Source organism: Carcharodon carcharias (assembly GCF_017639515.1).
Source record: "Carcharodon carcharias isolate sCarCar2 chromosome 27 unlocalized genomic scaffold, sCarCar2.pri SUPER_27_unloc_8, whole genome shotgun sequence".
NCBI classification, from domain to species: domain Eukaryota; kingdom Metazoa; phylum Chordata; class Chondrichthyes; order Lamniformes; family Lamnidae; genus Carcharodon; species Carcharodon carcharias.
Genome location: NW_024470652.1, coordinates 263,713 through 270,253, shown reverse-complemented (window position 1 = coordinate 270,253; position 6,541 = coordinate 263,713).

Below are 6,541 nucleotides of genomic sequence, written 5' to 3'. Positions count from 1 at the left end.
AACTGCATGGACTCCTCACTCTTTCTTTATAAACTGACTGTACTTCTGAACCTCTCCCTCTCTCTCTCTTTATAAACTGACTGGTCTCCTCACTCTCGCTCTCTCTCTGTATAAACTGACTGGACTCCTCACTCTTTCTCTCTCTCTCTTTATAAACTGACTGGACTCCTCACTCTCTCTCTCTCTATCTGTATAAACTGACTTGACTCCTCACTCTCTCTCTTTCTCTTTATAAACTGACTGGACTCCTGACTTTCTCTCTCTCCCTCTCTGAATAAACTGACTGGACTCCTCACTCTCTCTCTTTCTCTCTTTATAAACTGACTGGACTCCTCACTCTCTCTTTCTCTCTCTGTATAAACTGACAGGACCCCTCACTCTCTCTCTCTCTCTCTCTCTCTCTGCATAAACTGACTGGACTCCTCACTCTCACTCTCTTTATAAATTGACTGGACTCCTCACTCTCTCTATCTCTCTTTATAAACTGATGGGACTCCTCACTCTCTCTCTCTCTCTCTCTCCCTTTATAAACTGACTGGACTCCTCACTCTCTCTCTCTTTATAAACTGACTGGACTCCTCACTCACTCCCTCTCTCTTTATAAACTGACAGGACTCCTCACTCTCTCTCTCTTTATAACCTGACTGGACTCATCACTCTCTCTCTTTATAAACTGACTGGACTCCTCACTCTCACTCTCGGTATAAACTGACTGGACTCCTCACTCTCTCTCTCTCTGTGTATAACCTGACTGGACTCATCACTCTCCCTCTCTCTCTTTATAACCTGACTGGACGCCTCACTCTCTCTCTTTCTCTCTTTATAAACTGACTGCACTCCTCACTCTCGCTCTCTTTCTGTATAAACTGATTGGACTCCTCACTCTCTCTTTCTCTCTTTATAAACTGACTGGACTTCTCACTCTCTCTCTCTCTCTCTCTGTATAAACTGACTGGAATCCTCACTCTCTCTCTTTATAAATTGCATGGACTCCTCACTCTCTCTCTTTCTCTTTATAAACTGACTGGACTCCTCACTCTCTCTTTCTCTCTTTATAAACTGACTGGACTTCTCACTCCCTCTCTCTCTCTCTCTCTCTCTCTCTGTATAAACTGACTGGAATCCTCACTCTCTCTCTCTCTCTTTATAAACTGACTGGAATCCTCACTCTCTCTCCCTCTCTGTATAAACTGCATGGACTCCTCACTCTCTCTCTTTCTCTTTATAAATTGACTGGACTCCTGACTCTCCATCTCCCTCTCTTTCTAAACTGACTGGACTCCTCACTCTCTCTCTCTCTCTCTCTCTCTCTGTATAAATTGACAGGACTCCTCGCTCTCTCTCTCTCTGTATAAATTGACAGGACTCCTCACTCTCTCTCTCTCTCTTTATAAACTGACTTTAATCCTCACTCTCACTTTTTTTCTCTTTATAAACTGAGTGGACTCCTGACTCTCTCTCTCTATGAACTGACTGGACTCCTCACTCTCTCTCTCTCGCTCCCTTTATAAACTGACTGGAATCCTCACTCTCTCTCTCTATCTGTATAAACTGACTTGACTCCTCACTCTCTCTCTCTCTCTTTATAAACTGACTGGACTTCTCACTCTCTCTCTATCTGTATAAACTGACTAGTCTCCTCACTCTTTCTCCATCTGTATAAACTGACTAGACTCCTCACTCTCTCTCTCTGTATAAACTGACTGGACTCCTCACTTCCTCTTTCTCTCTCTCTTTATAAACTGATTGGACTCCTCACTTTGCTTATAAACTGAGTGGACTCCTCACTCTCTTTATAAACTGACTGGACTCCTCACTCTCTCTCTTTCACTCTTTATAAACTGACTGGAATCCTCATTTTCTCTCTCTCTCTTTGTATAAACTGCATGGACTCCTCACTCTTTCTTTATAAACTGACTGTACTTCTGAACCTCTCTCTCTCTCCCTCTTTATGAACTGACTGGACTCCTCACTCTCCCTCTCTCTCTCTTTATAAACTGACTGGTCTCCTCACTCTCACTCTCTCTCTGTATAAACTGACTGGACTCCTCACTCTCTCTCTCTCTATCTGTATAAACTGACTTGACTCCTCACTCTCTCTCTTTCTCTTTATAAACTGACTGGAAACCTGACTCTCTCTCTCTCCCTCTCTGAATAAACTGACTGGACTCCTCACTCTCTCTCTTTCTCTCTTTATAAACTGACTGGACTCCTCACTCTCTCTTTCTCTCTCTGTATAAACTGACAGGAGCCCTCACACTCTCTCTCTCTCTCTCTCTCTCTCTGCATAAACTGACTGGACTCCTCACTCTCTCTCTCTTTATAAACTGACAGGACTCATCACTCTCTCCATCTGTATAAACTGACTTGACTCCTCACTCTCTTTATAAACTGACTGGACTCCTCACACTCTATCTGTATAAACTGACTGGACTCCTCACTCTTTCTCTATCTGTATCAACTGACTAGACTCCTCACTCTCTCTCTCTCTCACTCTTTATAAACTGATTGGACTCCTCACTTTGGTTATAAACTAAGTGGACTCCTCACTCTCTTTATAAACTGACTGGACTCCTCACTCTCTCTCTCTCTCTCTCTCTTTATAAACTGACTGGACTCCTCACTCTCTCTCTTTCTCTCTTTATAAACTGACTGGACTCCTCACTCTCTCTCTCTTTATAAACTGACAGGACTCATCACTCTCTCCATCTGTATAAACTGACTTGACTCCTCACTCTCTTTATAAACTGACGGGACTCCTCACTCTTTCTCTATCTGTATCAACTGACTAGACTCCTCACTCTCTCTCTCTCACTCTTTAAAAACTGATTGGACTCCTCACTTTGGTTATAAACTAAGTGGACTCCTCACTCTCTTTATAAACTGACTGGACTCCTCACTCTCTCTCTCTCCCTCTCTCTCTTTATAACCTGACTGGACGCCTCACTCTCTCTCTTTCTCTCTTTATAAACTGACTGCACTCCTCACTCTCGCTCTCTTTCTGTATAAACTGATTGGACTCCTCACTCTCTCTTTCTCTCTTTATAAACTGACTGGACTTCTCACTCTCTCTCTCCCTCTCTGTATAAACTGACTGGAATCCTCACTCTCTCTCTTTATAAATTGCATGGACTCCTCACTCTCTCTCTTTCTCTTTATAAACTGACTGGACTCCTCACTCTCTCATTCTCTCTTTATAAACTGACTGGACTTCTCACTCTCTCTCTCTCTCTCTGTATAAACTGACTGGAATCCTCACTCTCTCTCTCTCTTTATAAACTGACTGGAATCCTCACTCTCTCTCCCTCTCTGTATAAACTGCATGGACTCCTCACTCTCTCTCTTTCTCTTTATAAATTGACTGGACTCCTGACTCTCCATCTCCCTCTCTTTCTAAACTGACTGGACTCCTCACTCTCTCTCTCTCTCTCTCTCTGTATAAATTGACAGGACTCCTCGCTCTCTCTCTCGCTGTATAAAATGACTGGACTCCTCACTCTCTCTCTTTATAAACTGACTGTAATCCTCACTCTCACTCTTTCTCTTTATAAACTGAGTGGACTCCTGACTCTCTCTCTCTATGAACTGACTGGACTCCTCACTCTCTCTCTCTCGCTCCCTTTATAAACTGACTGGAATCCTCACTCTCTCTCTCTCTCTTTACAAACTGACTGGACTCCTCACTCTCTCTCTCTATCTGTATAAACTGACTTGACTCCTCACTCTCTCTCTCTCTCTTTATAAACTGACTGGACTTCTCACTCTCTCTCTATCTGTATAAACTGACTGGACTCCTCACTCTTTCTCCATCTGTATAAACTGACTAGACTCCTCACTCTCTCTCTGTATAAACTGACTGGACTCCTCACTTCCTGTCTCTCTCTCTCTCTCTCTTTATAAACTGATTGGACTCCTCACTTTGCTTATAAACTGAGTGGACTCCTCACTCTCTTTATAAACTGACTGGACTCCTCACTCTCTCTCTTTCACTCTTTATAAACTGACTGGAATCCTCATTTTCTCTCTCTCTCTTTGTATAAACTGCATGGACTCCTCACTCTTTCTTTCTCTTTATAAACTGACTGTACTTCTGAACCTCTCTCTCTCTCTCCCTCTTTATGAACTGACTGGACTCCTCACTCTCCCTCTCTCTCTTTATAAACTGACTGGTCTCCTCACTCTCGCTCTCTCTCTGTATAAACTGACTGGACTCCTCACTCTCTCTCTCTCTCTCTCTGTGTTTAACCTGATTGGACTCATCACTCTCCCTCTGTCTCTTTATAACCTGACTGGATGCATCACTCTCTCTCTTTCTCTCTTTATAAACTGACTGCACTCCTCACTCTCGCTCTCTTTCTGTATAAACTGATTGGACTCCTCACTCTCTCTTTCTCTCTTTATAAACTGACTGGACTTCTCACTCTCTCTCTGTATAAACTGACTGGAATCCTCACTCTCTCTCTTTATAAATTGCATGGACTCCTCACTCTCTCTCTTTCTCTTTATAAACTGACTGGACTCCTCACTCTCTCTCTTTCACTCTTTATAAACTGACTGGAATCCTCATTTTCTCTCTCTCTCTTTGTATAAACTGCATGGACTCCTCACTCTTTCTTTATAAACTGACTGTACTTCTGAACCTCTCCCTCTCTCTCTCTTTATAAACTGACTGGTCTCCTCACTCTCGCTCTCTCTCTGTATAAACTGACTGGACTCCTCACTCTTTCTCTCTCTCTCTTTATAAACTGACTGGACTCCTCACTCTCTCTCTCTCTATCTGTATAAACTGACTTGACTCCTCACTCTCTCTCTTTCTCTTTATAAACTGACTGGACTCCTGACTTTCTCTCTCTCCCTCTCTGAATAAACTGACTGGACTCCTCACTCTCTTTCTTTCTTTATAAACTGACTGGACTCCTCACTCTCTATCTGTATAAACTGACTACACTCCTCACTCTCTCTCTCTCTCACTCTTTATAAACTGATTGGACTCCTCACTTTGGTTATAAACTAAGTGGAATCCTCACTCTCTTTCTCTCTTTATAAAAAGACTGGACTTCTCTCTCTCTCTCTCTCTCTTTATAAACTGACTGGACTCCTCACTCTCTCTCTTTCTCTCTTTATAAACTGACTGGACTCCTCACTCGCGCTCTCTCTCTGTATAAACTGACTGGATTCCTCACTCTCTCTCTCTCTCTCGCTCCCTTTATAAACTGACTGGAATCCTCACTCTGTCTCTCTCTCTCTCTTTATAAACTGAGTGGATTCCTCACTCACTCTCTCTATCTGTATAAACTGACGACTCCTCACTCTCTCTCTCTCTCTCTCTCTTTATAATCTGACTGGACTCCTCACTCTTTCTCCATCTGTATAAACTGACTGGACTTCTCACACTCTCTCTCTCTCTCTCTCTCTCTCTCTCTGTATAAACTCACTGGAATCCTCACTCTCTCTCTTTATAAACTGACTGGACTCCTCACTCTCTCTCTATATAAACTGACTGGACGCCTCACTCTCTCTCTCTTTATAAACTGACGGGACTCCTCACTCTCTCTCTCTCTTTATAAACTGACTGGACTCCTCACTGTCTCTCTCTTTATAAACTAACTGGAGTCCTCGCTTTCTCTCTCACTCTCTTTATAAACTGACTGGACTCCTCACTCTCTCTATCTCACTTTATAAACTGATGGGACTCCTCACTCTCTCTCTCTCTCTCTCTCCCTTTATAAACTGACTGGACTCCTCACTCTCTCTCTCTTTATAAACTGACTGGACTCCTCACTCACTCCCTCTTTCTTTATAAACTGACAGGACTCCTCACTCTCTCTCTCTCTATAACCTGACTGGACTCATCACTCTCTCTCTTTATAAACTGACTGGACTCCTCACTCTCACTCTCGGTATAAACTGACTGGACTCCTCACTCTCTCTCTTTCTCTCTTTATAAACTGACTGGACTCCTCACTCTCGCTCTCTCTCTGTATAGACTGACTGGATTCCTCACTCTCTCTTTCTCTCTTTATAAACTGACTGGACTCCTCACTCTCTCTCTTTCTCTTTATAAACTGACTGGACTCCTCACTCTCTCTTTCTCTCTTTATAAACTGACTGGACTTCTCACTCCCTCTCTCTCTCTCTCTCTCTCTCTCTCTGTATAAACTGACTGGAATCCTCACTCTCTCTCTCTCTCTGTATAAACTGCATGGACTCCTCACTCTCTCTCTTTCTCTTTATAAATTGACTGGACTCCTGACTCTCCATCTCCCTCTCTTTCTAAACTGACTGGACTCCTCACTCTCTCTCTCTCTCTCTCTCTCTCTGTATAAATTGACAGGACTCCTCGCTCTCTCTCTCTCTGTATAAATTGACAGGACTCCTCACTCTCTCTCTCTCTCTTTATAAACTGACTTTAATCCTCACTCTCACTTTTTTTCTCTTTATAAACTGACTGGACTCCTCACTCTCTCTCTCTCGCTCCCTTTATAAACTGACTGGAATCCTCACTCTCTCTCTCTATCTGTATAAACTGACTTGACTCCTC